Below are 17,909 nucleotides of genomic sequence, written 5' to 3' on the forward strand. Positions count from 1 at the left end.
TTACATTTAGCTGTAGAGACCATCTGACATGTTCATTGACTGATGCCACAGGGTTGCAGAGTGAAGATCTGTATGCTGTTGAGTGGTGCAGCAATGTCTCCAATAGTTTTCCTAGCCAGACTCTTTTTTTCTTTTTTTCTTTTTCTTTCTTTCTTTTTTTGTTTTGATTTTTGTTTATTGTTTTTCAAGACAGGGTTTTTCTTTTTAACCCTCGCTGTCCTGGAACTCACTCTATAGATCAGGCTGGCCTCAAACTCAGAAATCTGCCTTCCTCTTTCTGCTAAATTCTGGGACTAAAGGCATAAGCCACCACTGCCCAGAGAGCAGTTTTTCACATATAAGGTACATAGAGCTGTGTTTGATGATGCCAAAAACAGACACCTGAATGATAAGCAAAATATGCAAAGAGCATGAACAGGCAATTCACAAAAGAAATCATCCAAAAGTTTAGCAAGATCAGAATAAGTAGCAACATCAGCCACAGTGAATGAAATGGTACTGGCAATACTGGCAAAACATTTCACCCTCAGATCCCTGAGACTGCAAATACCAATGATACACAGTCATAATGTTACCAGCAGTGCAGTGTAGACAGGTGCCACAGTTTCTTTGGTAGAATGTAGTAGTGTTTATAAAAATTACTCTTCTAAGAATAGTTTTCACTTTCATAATTGATTCCAAGGAAGCAATTGAAAGTAGTGTAAAATAGAAGGAAAAAAGCTTTTGGAAAAAATTCCCAGGAATGGTGAGCTATATGGGAAACAGTATACTTATTTGGTTTTCATCCTTGTATCTTTGGTATCAAAGAGCATGTCTGGGATATTACGTGGATTCAATACACATTTAATTAATTATTGACACCACCAAAATGTACCTCATCTGGCTATTACTGTGATATCCACTAAAACAAACTATTTTATGGCTTTAAAATAAAATTGTTTGGTACTTTGTGAAATAATAATTCCCATCTGTATTTTACTGGTATGGCATGACATTTACAATAACTTCAGTTAAAAAGTTAGAAAACAAGGGCTGTTATAGGCAGGAACACAGAGAACACCCAAGTAGAGTGTAAGATCACTTGGGACTCGGACTGCCAGGGCACCACCTGCACCCAGGAGCTGGGCAGCACCACCACAACCTTCTGTGTACCTATCCTGCTAGGGGACATCTGCTCTGCATACATCTGCTCCTCGGTTAGAGGGGAGGCCGCCATCTTCACTCCTGCAACTGAGCAGACTGTTACAGCCAGGAGCACAGAAAACACCTGAGTGCACCCAGGCGCTGGGCAGCACCACAGCACTCTGTGCCAGGGGAAAGCCTGTTATACGGGGGTGCTGAGACAGGCTTGCAGGCACACGGGAGGGATAAGAACCAGCCAGAGACAGCAGGACCAACTAATACCAGAGATAACCAGATGGCAAAAAGCAAATGTACGAAAGTTACTAATAGAACAAGGCAATATGGCACCAACCGAACCCAATGCTCCCCCAACAGCAAGTCCTGCATACCCCAACACACCAGAAAAGCAAGATTTGGATTTAAAATCACAACTCATGATGCTGATAGAAGGCATCAAGAAGGACATAAATAACTCCCTTAAGAAATACAGGAGAACACATGTAAACAAGGAGAAGCCCTTAAAGAACTACAGGAAAAGAAAAAAACAAAAAAAACAAAGCAAAAACAAAAAAAAAACCAAAACAACAATAAAAAATAAAATAGGTGAAGAAATTGAACAAAATCATCCAGGATCTAAAAATGGAGGTAGAAACAATAAAGAAATCACAAAGGAAAACAGCTCTAGACATAGAAAACTTAGGAAAGAAATCAGGAGTCATGGATTCAAGTATTAACAACAGAATATAAGAGATTGAAGAGAGAATCTCAGATGCAGAAGATACCATAGAAAGCATTGACACAACAGTCAAAGAAAATGAAAAATGCAAAAAGGTCCTGACCCAAAACATACAGGAAATCCAGGACAAAATGAGAAGACCAAACCTAAAGATTATAGATATAGAAGAAAGTGAAGATTTCCAACTTAAAGGGCCAGTAAATGTCTTTAACAAAATTATAGAAGAAAACTTCCCTAACCTAAAGAACGAGATGCCCATGAACATACAAGAAGCCTACAGAACTCCAAATAGATTTGACCAGAAAAGAAATTCCTCCTGTCAAATAATAAATGAAACACCAAATGTACTAAACAAAGAAATTATATTAAAAGCAGTAAGGGAAAAAAGTCAAGTAACATACAAAGACAGACCTATTAGAATTACACCAGACTTCTCAATAGAGACAATGAAAACCAGAAGAGCCTGGGCAGATGTCATACAGACCCTAAGGGAACACAAATGCCAACCCAGACTGCTATACCCAGCAAATCTCTCAATTACCACAGATGGAGAAGCCAAGGTATTCCATGACCAAAACAAAACAAAACAAAACAAAACAAAATTTAGAGAGTATATTTCCACAAATGCAACCCTTCAAAGGATAATGAGTGGAAAACATCAAAAAGAGGAGGGAAACTACACACCAGAAAAAGCAAGGAATTAATCTTCTTTCAACTAACCCAAAAGAAGATAACCACACAAACATAAAAAGTACATCAAAAAATAGCAAGAAACAGCAATTACTATTCCTTAATATCTCTTAACAACAACGGACTAAATTCCCCAATAAAAAGTCAAAGACTAACAGACTGGATATATAAACAGGACCCAACATTTTGCTGCATACAGGAAACACATCTCAGTATCAAAGACAAAGATTACCTCAGAGTAAACGGCTGGAAAACAGTTTTCCAAGCAAATAGTCCCATGAAACAAGCTGGAGTAGCCATTCTAATATCCAATAAAATAGACTTTCAACCAAAAGTCAACAAAAAAGACACAGAAGGACACTTTATACTCATCAAAGAAAAAAAAAATCTACCAAGAAGAACTCAATTCTAAACATCTATGCTCCAAATACAATGGTGCCCTCATTCATAAAAGAAACTTTACTAAAGCTTAAATCACACATTGAACCTCACACAATAATTGTGGGTGACTTCAACACAGAAATCTCCTCAATGGACAGATCAGGGAAACAAAAACTAGACAGAGACATGGTGAAACTAACAGAAGTTTTGGACCAAATTCATTTTATAGGTATCTATAGAACATTTCATCCTAAATCAAAAGAATATACCTTCTTCTCAGCACCTCATGGTACCTTCTCCAAAATTTACCATATAATTGGTCACAAAGCAGACTTCAACAGATATATGAGAATGGAACTAATCCCATGCCTCCTATCAGATCACTATGGAGTAAGGGTGGTCTTCAATAGCAACAAAAACAACAGATAGCCCACATACACATGGAAGCTGAACAATGCTCCACTCAATGATAACTTGGTCAAGGAAGAAATAAGGAAAGAAATCAAGACTTTTTAGAATTTAATGAAAATGAAGGCACAACATACCTAAATTTATGGGACACAATAAAAGCAGTGCTAAGAGGAAAACTCATAGCCCTGAGTGCCTCCAAAAAGAAGCTGGAGAGAGCACACACTAACAGCTTGACAGCACACCTGAAAGCTCTACAAAAGAAAGAAGCTAATACACCCAAGAGGAGTAGACAGCAGGAAATCATCAAACTCAGGGCTGAAAACCACCAAGTAGAAACAAAAAGAGCTATGCAAAGAATCAACAAAACCAGGAGCTGGTTCTTTGAGAAAATCAACAAGATAGATAAACCTTTAGCCAGACCAACCAGAGGGTACAGAGATAGTATCCAAATTAACAAAATCAGAAATGAAAAGGTAGATATAACAACAGAAACTGAGGAAATTAAAAATATCAGATTCTATTACAAAAGTCTACTCAACACAACTGGAAAATCTGGATGAAATGGACAATTTCCTAGATAGATCCCAAACACCAAAGCTAAATCAGGATCAAATGGACCATATAAATGGTCACATAACACCTACAGAAATAGAAGTGGTCATTGACAGTTTCCCAACCCCCCCCCCAAAAAAAAGCACAGGACCAGATGGTTTTACTGAAGAATTCTATCTGACCTTTAAAGAAGATCTAACACCAATATTCTCCAAACTATTCCACAAAATAGAAACAGAAGGAACACTACCCAACACGTTCTATGAACCCAAAATTTCACTGCTACCAAAATCAAGCAAAGAAACAATAAAGAACGAGAACTTCAGACCAATTTCCCTTATGAATGTCGATGGAAAAATACTCAATAAAATTCTTGCCAACCGAATCCAAGAACACATCAAAACAATCATTCACCATGATCAAGTAGGCTTCATTCCAGGCATGCAGGGATGGTTCAATATATGGAAAGCCATCAATATAATCCACTACATAAACAAACGCAAAGAAAAAAACCACATGGTCATTTCATTAGATGCTGAAAAAGCATTTGACAAATTTCACCATCCTTTCATATTAAAAGTCTTGGAAAAAAAACAGGAATTCAAGGCCCATATCTAAACATAGTGAAAGCAATATAAAGCAAACCAATAGCCAACATCAAACTAAATAGAGAGAAACTTGAAGCAATCCCACTAAAATCAGGGACTAGACAAGGCTGCCCTCACTCTTCATATATATTCAAGATAGTACTTGAAGTTCTAGCAAGAGCAATTAGACAACAATAGGAGGTCAACAGGATACAAATTGGAAAGGAAGATGTCAAATTATATATTGGTAATATAATTAAATCAAAATATGTGGGTGCTATAACATTGTAAGGTAAAGGTCATTTCCCTGAGGATAACAGTAACAGAAACCATGAAGGAAAAATTACCTTTTTGTGTACATCATACTGTCTTAGGGATCCTACTTCTGTGATAAAACACCACGACGAAAAACAACCTGGGGAGAAAGGTTTCTCTTCAGTTTACATCTCCCTATCATGGACTACCATGAAGGCTAGTCAGGGCGGAACTCAAGGCAGACACCTGAAGGCAGAAGAAACTGAAGCTGCAGCCATGGAGGAAAGCTTACTGCATAGCCTGTATAGGGCTTGTTCTTCATAGTTTCTTAGCCTGCTTTCTTCTAGGACTACGAAATGAAGGTGTGACACCACCCACATTATTCTTCAATCGAGAAAATGCTTTCCCACAGGCCAATCAGCTGGGGGCTACCTTCTAATTATGGTTCTCTCTTCCTAAATGATTCCAGTTTGTGTCAAGTAGACATAAAACGAACCATCACATACACCATTAACTACATTTTTAGTTTTAAAGTCTACAGAGAAAAATAAGAGTCTTTCTAGGTGTGGTGAAGCTTGACTTTAATGCTAACAGAGACAGAGACAGGGAGATCTCTGAGTTCAAGGCCATCCTGATCTACAGAGAGTGTTGCAGGACAACTAGGGCTACACCAAGAAACCTTGTCTGGTAAAGCAAAAACAAAACAAAAAAGACAGAAAGAAAAAGAAGAGAGCATTTGCCATTTATAACACAGTCATGATTATTTTTATAGTTTGAATTCCTGAAACTAAAATAATTGTGACTGTACACAAGAACTTACTCAGAGAACTGTATCAAATAATATAAGAATAAAAAAGAAGTGGTCTAAATATCTTGATATTGGAATATTATTCACTATCATGTATTTTTTAAGGAAATTTTACTCAAACTTTGGTCCTTAGGGAAACCTTACCCAAACTTTGGTCCTTTGGGGTTGATGGTATGCCACAGAAATTAAAGTCATGGGACATGTTGGTTGGTTCCTTAGCATGCTGACTTATTTTCGGGGTAGGGAAAAAACAAATAAAGAAGTACAAAAATTGTATTGACTATTTATAATTAAAATGTATGTGGATGTGTGTATACAGATGTTTTAAGGATGTGTGACAGTGTGTAGATGCATGTGCAAGTGTGTTATGGCTGCTTCAATGTCCATTTTATATACCGAGACAGGATCTCTCAGTTACCTCAGAGACCTACAGACATAGTCTGGCTACCCTGGACACCAAGCTCACCCCAGAGATCCCTGTGTGTACCTAACAATCACTGACTGCAGCTGGCCCACCTTATAAGCCCAGCTGTTACAGGAACTCTGGAGATGGACACTGTACTTTTTACAATTGCATCGTAAGTGTTTTATCCACTAAGCCTTCTCCAGAGGCCCTGATTTTATATTTATGGTAATAAATTTGCAAAATTGTTATGAAATGTGAAGCAATATTTGCATGAATATCTAAAACAAGAAGACTTTTAAAATACATTTCTTAGAAGCACTTAGAGCCAGATTCTTAGAAAGTCTGGTTTTTATTTGACTCCTCTAGATGAGAAAATATCTTGAAAACAGTGGTGTTTCAGATAACTGTCCATGTAATTGCCAGGAGCTCCCTCTAAGATTGATAGACAAGCAATGTGTGAATGGTTTCTACAGGAATTCCAAACAAGATTCTGGTTTATGAGCTGCATGCTGTATTGTCAAGGAACTCTGTTAAGAAGTCAATGGCATTCTGCAATAGAAACAGGCTTTCTGCACCATGAAACAGGCACTAACTTTTACCATCAGTGAAAGAGTGGTTAACTCTGTTAGTATTTGCATTGGTATCCATGGCATTTCTGTTGCAGCAAAGAATGCTCGGTCCTGGAGACACAACAGTAAACCAATAGTCCCACACTCCCCAATTTAGACAAGTTCCTGGTGAAGAACAAATATTAAAGATAGCTAAAAAACTGTTATTCACTCCAATGGTAGAATTTTAAGTGTTCTTGAAGGTGAAGCATTATGAAAGGAGGCTTGCATTCCCTTACATCCAGCTATATTGTCACATATTCACACTTCAGTGGCTGAAGGACCACGCATGACAGTAATCTCATATTAGAACGGAGCTGAAATTTTCTTACTCGTTCACAATAGAAAAATTATCTCAGTATCATCTTGTAATGGGATACACATATTTGTGGTGGTGCTGGTGCAAAGACACTCTCTGTCTGCCAATCACAGGAAAGTACAGTCAGTGCAGCCCATACAGACATTTGATAATGATGATGAATGTCTGTGTTGCTGATTTGTGTACTTTCTATACAGTACTTTTTAATTATTATTTTATATTTCTACTTATTAAAAACATCCACTGTAAAACAATATTGTAAATTTATTGGCAGCATCCTTATATATCTACTGGCTGACTTGACTGCCTCAAGTCAAGTGATTGCCCAGTACTACATAAACTGTGCAACTATACTACAGTTCTTGCACAATGACGCAATTGTCTAATGTCACATTTCTCAGAATGTATTCCGTGTTAAGTGATGCATGACTTGTATGTTAAAAGCTGGCTAAATTACTGAAGGAATTTTCTGTCTTGATGGTTAAAATGATAGTGCCAACCAGTCATATTAAATAAGAGGATAATAATAGTCTTTTGCTTCATACAAAGAAGGACACACACATGCAGACACATACAGAGGGAGAAAGAGAGAGAAGGAGAGGAGAAAAGGAGGAAGAGAAGGAGGAGAGAGAGAGAGAGAAAGAGAGAGAGGGAATTGTACTTGAAATTGTACATCATGAAATACCAGATAAACCAACTACTGAAGTTGACCAACCTACAGACAGTGATCTGTGATAGATGCTGATGGGCAGAATAAGCCATGGTGTATAATTTGTCCAAGTGGCAAACAGCTTGAGCAATCTCTGATGTGATTTTGAGCTTAATTGTTTGGGGAAAGTGGTAAATGACACATGCATAACATCCGTGACACAAACCTGGGAAGTGTAAATGCCAAGGAGGGGAAGTAATAATGAGGAGGTTGGAGAAGCAGCCCACACTGGTGAAGTAATGCTGATGCTCTGCTGGGTAAAGCAGAGCAGACAAATTGACTGTCTACTGGATCCATCAACTGAAAACGAAATGGATGTAGAGCTCTCTGATTGCATGGCAGTTTTGTGAATACATAGTATGTATGTTCATGCTCAAATTATTACCTTTTCTTACTGTTGTTATTTAAAAGTTATAGAGATTAATGGATTTCACCAGTGCAATGCATTTCTTTATTTATTAGGAAATGGAGGAAAGCATAATCATTAATGGGGGAGGGGGGGTCAGTTCAGAGAGAGTTTGAGAGCAAGATGATCCATGCCAGGTTTTACATCGTGAAAATCTGACCAGTCATTATTTGGAGGGGTGGCTCCATCCACACCTGGAGAAAGCATCACATAGCTGCAGTTCTCCCAAATCTTTTCACTTTCCTTCAGGATAATTCTCCCACAAAATATTGTTTGCTCAAATGGTGATTTCAAATTTTATAAACAGGCCAACTTCATTTTCAATATCATATGGGACTTAGTGTGGATTTGGCCTCATTGCTGAAGGCACTAATATCTATTGAGACAGTATTAGAACATCTATGGGTTTCATGTTGCTTAATTAATTATCAGAGTATTCATAGAGGAACGTTATTTTCCAACATGAATATTCTCTATTTAAAAATTGACTTTTTCTATAATAGCAATACATGGGTTTTAATGTTTGTTACTGAGCACAGTATAGTTTAAAGTAATATCAAATAGAATCTGCATTCATGTGATTTACAATTAATTTTCCCTCTGTATCTTTCAGCTCTTGAAGAGGAAATATCTAACTATCTCATGTGATGCAGACTCATGTGATATGTTGTTGAAGTGGCCCCATTAGAGGACACACAATGTTTGGAGAGAATACAATTAAGACCAGTGCACAGTTACAGTGTGCTTGCATAGGTAGCTTTGCAACATTTTGTTGTTCTTCAGTCTTCTCTTTGTTGAGAGAGGCAACGCAGGAAATATTTCCTGGCATTCTGGCTGGTTCTGGTTTCTCCCACTGACTTATATGGATTTGGTGGATGCCTGGCTGTTTCTGCTGGATTTTGATGCCACTGTTGATTTGTGTTTGGTGACACTTTTGAACTGGACTATTGATATCCTGACAATACTGAACTAGACTGCTAGTATTCTGACAACAGAAATTGGAATCACCCTAAAGTACTTTTAAACTGATCTGCATCCCATTGTCCTATTTACCATCTTTTATCCCCTACCTTTGGATGATAGGCTAGAAGGGGGATTTCAAAGCACTTGAGAATCCTTATTAAATTAGGCATTCAATAATATTATCTCACCTTTACTATTTAATATTTACCAGCTCTATATTCATGGAAATCTTCCTAAAGTTTCCTTACTTTTAACTTTGAGGGTTCAAGCCTGACCTTAGCATAACACTTGCCACTCAGAACCCAACTTTCCTGTCTTGCACTCTGAAAGTTGGTGGCACAAAAACTCTCACCACCAAACTCTTTATTTTTCCTCTCCTTCAGAAAAGCCCATGATTGTTCCATGTGAATTAGCAGAATCTGGAAGCAAAGAAATATATGCATGTGTGCAATACTCTACTAATAAGTGATCACTTGTATATTTTCTTTTCTATATTCACTTGAACTCCTAGCCTTTGGCATTAACCTCACCTCCTCATACAGTTCATCATTACTCAAATCACTTTCAGTTCAGATAAATCTATCTAAATTGATTTTTATCTGAGTACTCAAAGGTATAACTAGGGTTGTGCTGATACATTTCGCCAATCTGTTCTGGGAATCTTAAAGAGCACATATAGGATGGAGGCTTGACATTCAGAAATTGTCATTTTGTGATATAAACACTACCATTCTAGCTGACTTTTAACTCCCAATATGTTGTGACAGGAAGAGGAATTGGAAAGAAATACTAAGAGTTGGCTCATGTGAGACAGTAAGAGCAAATTTCATCACCCTGTAACACTCAACGTACTAGGCACTAGCTTCAAAATGTATTGAACAGCATGAAAAGGGTTTCATATCCAACAATTTACTTCAGTCATAAACGTGTGGGGAATTCCACTTCAGGTTTTTGCGTCCTATAAAGCTATCAATTATTTGATTATCTAACTAATTGCATAATCTGATTCTGTTAGCTAGTATGTATGGTTACATCAGCTCCCAACACTAAGACATTCAGAACCACCTTACATCATCGTCACACAGTCCCATTGTTATGATTATTTCAAAGTACAAAAATCCTTGAAAAATATACATGAAAGGAGCTCCTAAATGAAAACAAGCAGGCAGTTTGTTCAGGAACAGAGTCGGGTTGTCTAATAACAAATAAGAGCTCTTATGTTGTTTTTCTTTTGGCTCAGGTTTAACAGGATAATCATGCACACATACACATAAACTGTCCCTTTGACATTATGTGAAGGAAGCCATTCAAAATCAATAATAAGCATAATCAAAATCAATACATGTTACATGCAGGATATAAGGTATAGACCAAATTGTTCCTCTATCATAATGACATATCACACATATACCAAGAGCCAAGGCATGTCTCTTAAATCCTTTACAGAGTCCAAACTGTTTCATTGAATTTGAAGATGTTAGACTAAGTCTAGCGATTCGCCTCATCAATAGACACAGCTAGTTTATTTTCTTTTTTTTCTTTCTTTTCTTTTTTTTTATTCGATATAATTTATTTACATTTCAAATGATTTCCCCTTTTCTAGCCCCCCCCCCCACTCCCCAAAAGTCCCGTAAGCCCCCTTCTCTTCCCCTGTCCTCCCACCCACCCCTTCCCACTTCCCCGTTCTGGTTTTGCCAAATACTGTTTCACTGAGTCTTTCCAGAACCAGGGACCACTCCTGCTTTCTTCTTGTATCCCATTTGATGTGTGGATTATGTTTTGGGTATTCCAGTTTTCTAGGTTAATAACCACTTATTAGTGAGTGCATACCATGATTCACCTTTTGAGTCTGGGTTACCTCACTTAGTATGATGTTCTCTAGCTCCATCCATTTGCCTAAGAATTTCATGAATTCATTGTTTCTAATGGCTGAATAGTACTCCATTGTGTAGATATACCACATTTTTTGCATCCACTCTTCTGTTGAGGGATACCTGGGTTCTTTCCAGCATCTGGCAATTATAAATAGGGCTGCTATGAACATAGTAGAGCATGTATCCTTATTACATGGTGGGGAATCCTCTGGGTATATGCCCAGGAGTGGTATAGCAGGATCTTCTGGAAGTGAGGTGCCCAGTTTTCGGAGGAACCGCCAGACTGCTTTCCAGAGTGGTTGTACCAATTTGCAACCCCACCAGCAGTGGAGGAGTGTTCCTCTTTCTCTGCACCCTCTCCAACACCTGCTGTCTCCTGAATTTTTAATCTTAGCCATTCTGACTGGTGTAAGATGAAATCTTAGGGTTGTTTTGATTTGCATTTCCCTAATGACTAATGAAGTTGAGCATTTTTTAAGATGCTTCTCCGCCATCCGAAGTTCTTCAGGTGAGAATTCTTTGTTTAACTCTGTACCCCATTTTTTAATAGGGTTGTTCGGTTTTCTGGAGTCTAACTTCTTGAGTTCTTTATATATATTGGATATTAGCCCTCTATCTGATGTAGGATTGGTGAAGATCTTTTCCCAATTTGTTGCTTGCCGATCTGTCCTCTTGATGGTGTCCTTTGCCTTACAGAAACTCTGTAACCTTATGAGGTCCCATTTGTCAATTCTTGCTCTTAGAGCATACGCTATTGGTGTTCTGTTCAGAAACTTTCTCCCTGTACCGATGTCCTCAAGGGTCTTCCCCAGTTTCTTTTCTATTAGCTTCAGAGTGTCTGGCTTTATGTGGAGGTCCTTGATCCATTTGGATTTGAGCTTAGTACAAGGAGACAAGGATGGATCAATTCGCATTCTTCTGCATGCTGACCTCCAGTTGAACCAGCACCATTTGTTGAAAAGGCTATCTTTTTTCCATTGGATGTTTTCAGCCTCTTTGTTGAGGATCAAGTGGCCATAGGTGTGTGGGTTCATTTCTGGATCTTCAATCCTGTTCCATTGATCCTCCTGCCTGTCACTGTACCAATACCATGCAGTTTTTAACACTATTGCTCTGTAGTATTGCTTGAGGTCAGGGATTTTCTTTTGTTGCTGAGAATAGTTTTATTTTCTAAACTCAAAGCTAGAGCTAAAGCAATAGAACACAACCTTATAATGACACATTTATTCTGTGACAGGCTGTAGTACTGCATCTGGAGCAAATGATGAGACTGGAGAGATGGCCCAGTGGGTAAGAGGCTTGCTGAGCAAGCTGGAAGACCTGCACTCAGGAGAAAGCTAAGTGTAGCTGCACACATATGGATTGTGGAGCACAATCTTGGGAACCATGACTGTGGGCACAGGGCAGAGGCAGGAGGATTACTGGGCAGGTCACCAGCCTGGCTTCAAGTTAGTGAGAGATTCTATATCAAAATAGTAAGGGAGACAGAGAAGGAAGGACACCTGAAGTCACAAATACACACACTCCACATTGCAATGACATTTCCTGGCTCATTAACAAAATATCTTTTTTGAAAAGGTCAAATCATACTAAAAGCATGGAGTAAAGAGAGTAGGCATCTTCCTGGTCACCTGTTGCTGAGTAGCAAGTCCTGCCAACATTTAATGGTATGAAACAGATACAATCAGATTAACAGTCTCAGCTCAGACTTCTGGCATGTGAATTTTTCCATGTGGCCTCAATACCAGATCTCTCCAGAATAGCAGACCCAGGACTGCCATACTTTTCACACAACAGTTCAGAACAGAGCACTAGATGTCAAGTGTTCTACAACAAAAGGAAAAATCAGACATAATAGAAGTTCAAATCCTAGCTGAAGCAGCCACAAGGAGGAGGGAAACCAACTCTATCTCAATTCTTTAAAAATACTTTTAACTCAAAGAACTAACAGATAATAAAGCGAAATGTCTGATTCCTGCTGAGAAATCACAAAACAAAATAACAACTTATCTTTCCCAAACTGTTCACACATCCCTCTGCAATCCTCTACTTTGTCTTCTCCAACTCAAAACATCTATGGCCCTGCTTTCTATCACCATTAACTGGCTTACATTTTTGAAATTTTATAAATATCAAACCCTAAAAGGTAGGTTCTTTGCTTTCTCCCTTTCCGCAAGATTACTTTTCAGATTATACACGCACACAAGCACACAGGCACACACAGGCACATGCACATGCACACTGGGCTTAATAGTTCTTTCATTCATTCTAGACTACTGTGAAGTAGGTAACCTTTATGTAGACATCCCAAAATAAGTTTATTTTTTTCAGATACTAGAGGCCTTTGTGCTATTGCTAGTCTAAAAATGTCATTAATAGGCTTGTATAAGAACACAGGAACAAAACTTTTAACAGATATATACATTTATTTCACCTATAAATGCAGTAACTGGGCCATATGCTAAGTTCATATTTAATCTTTTTAGAAACAGTTGCTCAGTTTTCTAAAATGGCCACACTTTTTTATGTTACAACCAAATTACTGTACCTCGAATGTCTTCATAGACTGAATGGTATTGCTCTGATCAAACTTCCAGAAGCAGTCAGGTAATAATATCGCAGTAATTTATCCCAACCATCGTTACATGTGTGGCAATACAGACATTTCTGATGAAATGTTTGTTTGAATCTTGCCCATTTGAAAAACTAGTTTCTTTTACAATTATTGTTGAGTTTCAAGAAATCTTTATGCATTCAGTTACATATGTAGCAGAGGATGGCCTTGTTGGCCATCGAAGGGAGGAGAGGCCCTGGGTCCTGGAAAGGCTCCATGCCCCAGTACAGAGGAATGCCAGGACAGCAGGTAAAGCAGGAGCGGGTGGGTTGGTGAGCAGGGAGATGGGGGATGGCATGGGGGTTTTTCAGAGGGAAAACAACTTTTGAAATGTAAATAAAGAAAATATCTAAATATTAAAAAAAATAAAGTCATACATTATAAAAAAACCTGTTATTTCTTGCAAAGACTTGTGTTGTAACAGATGGAAACAATAACAGAAACCACAACTAATCATGTGGTTCTTTATAATAAATTTTGAGATTATTGTATATGCATAAGAAGGTGCAAAAGTAATAATGTTTTCATATAATCCACCCCAATCAGTTTTTCTGGTGTGGTTTTTCATTTCACTCATACCTATCATCTTTCCCATCACTCTCACCATCTCTGTCGCACGACAAAACTTTTTCTTCACAGACATTACATACATGTTCGTTTACCCAGATAGGAAGCCCAAGACAGAAAAAGGTATAGATCCCACCAGAGTCCAATTTGATGAGGCAGTAAGTTTTACTAGGCTTACTTACAGCAATATGGGTGAGGAGTTACTTACAGGAATAGAAATGATTCAAAGACAGCTGAATCACCAGGACCTACCACACCCAGTACATCTCACAAGCTGGGAACCTGGTGCACGGGACAAGCTTACAGGTAGCCTAACAGTGTCCCTTCCAAGTGACTCAGTTGGATTAAATCTCTTACAGGCAGCACAGCTGGTTTCTGCTGCTTCTGGGCTCCTGGGAGAGCCTTCTTTGTAGTTTGGTTTGCCAAGAGTGGCTCTCAGCAGTCCTAGGGAAGGGTTTAGTGAATCAGGTGTTTTCCTGGATTTCTGAAACTATTTTGAGTAGTTTACTTCTCTGCTTAAAGAGCTTCCCTGTAGGATAGAATGTTTCAATGTGGGAGGAAACTGTTACAAAACAATGTCCAACTTCTGGAAAGCATTGATCTAGTCTGTGTCATTCATTTCATTTACCATAATTTTCTTGAGCCAATGAACTGTTACCTGCGTTTTGTTTTATAAAACGGGGGTGGGGGTGGGGGTGGGGGTGGGGCTTGGCAGGCCCTGCCTAGGTGTCCCCTTGAACAATCAAGCCATACAACAGACCTAATATAGTTTATGTGGGACTCAGGAGCAGGTAAAGGCAAAGAAAGGGAGCCAGAGAAGAACTGAAAGAGACAGAAGAGAGAAAGAGGGGACAATACGGGTTGGGGACACGTGGTGAAGAGAGAGAGTGAGAAGGCTAGGTTGATTTCATGACAAGCTTCAGACTGGCAGTTAAAGAGACTAGGCCTAAAACCCTGTTTCAAAGAACTGAGCAATTCCTGGTACATTCAGGCCTCAGAAGCAGGCCTGAGGCAAGGCCAGTGAGTCAGCAGAAGTTCCCAAACTTCCTCAGCTACTTCCTCAACAAGTTTCCAGACGTCCCCAGCAAGTTTCCAGGCCCTACACTCCGGAAATGCAATGTCCATAGAGATAGACCCTACAGATCAATATAGAGGTCACCCACCTACCCAGGAATTCTTTAATGTGCTTTAAATCAGGGCTGCAATCTCACTTGGTTGTCTGTCTTGGTAATGGAGAGAACACAGCATGCTGGACTTTTGCAGAACAACACTCTTTGCGTTTACATATTATTTGAGTCTTTGAGTCTGCAGTATCATTCTTTGGTCCCTTATGAGAGAGAGGAGACTAGGGGAGAGGGAGGAGGAAAGCAAAGGGAGAAGAAGGGAAAAAGGGAGAGGGAGGGGGCAGGGAGGGGGAAGGGGAGGGGAGGAGGAAGGGGAGGTAGAGATGGAGAGTCCTACCTGACTGTTGCTGGGTCACTGTTGGGTGGAGCCTAGAGGAAATGCCACCAATATGCATGCAGACTAGTTTTTTCATTGTTTGGTATTCTACAGTGTGGCTGTGCCATCTTTATTTACCTGCTGGCATTCTGAAGGGTGCTTTTGATGGTCCCAAACTGAAGTTATGAACAAAAGCTGCTATAGCAACTGGATTCAGGTTTTGATGTGAATGGTGCACCTAACTGTCCATAGTTTTATTGTTAATTGATTGTTCAGGTTTTAAAAAGCTGTGATACTATTTTCTGAAGTGGTTAAACCATTTAATATTTCTTTAATGAATAGATTTGTAAGGTAGTTTTTCTGTATTCCCATTGGCATTTGTTTTAATAACTTATTTTTAGTTTTAGCCATTGCACTATGTTTCTTCCCATTTTAATTCCATTCCTATCCCCTCATTGGTACTGATGAGACAGTTTTTACCTATACCTTCTTTGCCAACAAGTTTCATCGTTTTGCACATTATTTCATTTAATTTTTTAAGGCTGTTTCCAAATAATCTTATTGAGAAATAATATTTGTATGTGATTAAGTATAAAGATGATAATGTATAAAACATTTAATGATGAATTCATGGAATTAAGAAGTACCACATCTTCAGTTATGAATCATTTGTGATGATAATCTCCCACCTTTTCTATACTTACTGTTGAGTTTTGAGAGAACTTTAAATAAAATACAAGTAAATTTTCTAAATAATTGCATTAAGTGATGTTAGGTAATAGACTAATAGTAATAACTTATTCATAAAATACTTATTTCTCATTCTTTTTTTATTTGATATATTCTTTATTTATATTTCAAATGATTTCCCCTTTCCTGGTTCCCCCCTCCCCGAAAATCCCATAAGCCCTCTTCCCTACCCTTGTGCCCCATGCACCCCTTCCCACTTCCCTGTTCTGCTATTCCCCTACACTGGTACACTGAGTCTTTCCAGAATGAGGGGCCACTCGTTCCTTCTTCTTGGACATCATTTGATATGTGGATTGTGTCTTGGGTATTCCAAGCTCCTAGGCTAATATCTGCTTATCAGTGAGTGTATACCATGAGTATTCTTTTTAGACTGGGTTACCTCACATATGATGATGTTCTCCAGCTCCATCCATTTGTCTAAGAATTTCATGAATTCATTGTTTCTAATGGCTGAATAAAACTCCTTTGTGTAGATATACCACATTTTCTATATCTATTCCTCCATTGAGGGATACCTGAGTTCTTTCCAGCTTCTGACTATTATAAATAGAGATGCTATGAATATAGTGGAGCATGTATCATTATTACATGCAGGGAAATACTCTGGGTATATGCCCAAGAGAGGTATAGCAGAGTCTACAGGAAATGTCGTGCCCAGTTTTCAGAGGAACTACCAGACTGATTTCCAGAGTGGTTGTACCAGCTTGCAATCCCACCAGCAGTGGAGGAATGTTCCTCTTTCTCCACATCCTCGCCAATACCTGCTGTCTCCTGAGTTTTTAATCTTAGCCATTCTGACTGGTGTGAGGTGAAATCTCAGGGTTGTTTTGATTTGCATTTCCCTAATGACTAATGAGGTTGAATATTTCTTAAGGTGCTTCTCAGCCATCTAAATTTCTTCAGGTGAAAATTCTTTCTTTAGCTCTGTACCCCATTTTTAATAGGGTTTTTTGGTTTTCTGGGTGTACTGGCTGGTTTTGTGTGTCAGCTTGACACAGGCTGGAGTTATCACAGAGAGAGGAGCTTCAGATGGGTAAATGCCTCATGGGATCCGGCTGTGGGGCATCTTCTCAATTACTGATCAAGGGGGGAGGTCCCCTTGTGGGTGGTACCATCTCTGGGCTGGTATTCTTGGGTTCTATAAGAGAGCAGGCTGAGCAAGCCAGTAAGACACATCCCTCCATGGCCTCTGCATCAGCTCCTGCTTCCTGACCTGCTTGAATTCCAGTCCTGACTTCCTTTAGTGATGAACTGCAACATGGAAGTATAAGCTCAATAAACCCTTTCCTCCCCAACTTGCTTCTTGGTCATGATGTTTGTGCAGGAATAGAAACTCTAACTAAGACACTGGGGTCTAACTTCTTGAGTTCTTTGTATATATTGAATATTGGCCCTCTGTCGGATGTAGGGTTGGTGAAAATCTTTTCCCAATTTGTTGGTTGGTGATTTGTCCTTTTGATGGTGTCCTTTGCCTTACAGAAACTTTGTAATTTTATGATGTCCCATTTGTCAATTCTTGATCTTTGAGCATAAGCTATTGATGTTCTGTTCAGGAACATTTCCCCCCTCCCTGCCCCCCATGCATATGTCCTCTTCAGAGACCTGAAGTTCTTCTCATACAGATCTTTCACTTGTTTGGTTAGAGTCACACCGAGATACTTTATTTTGTATGTGGCTATTGTGAAGGGTGTCATTTCCCTAATTTCTATCT

This window comes from Apodemus sylvaticus, chromosome 16 (genome assembly GCF_947179515.1).
Source record: "Apodemus sylvaticus chromosome 16, mApoSyl1.1, whole genome shotgun sequence".
NCBI classification, from domain to species: domain Eukaryota; kingdom Metazoa; phylum Chordata; class Mammalia; order Rodentia; family Muridae; genus Apodemus; species Apodemus sylvaticus.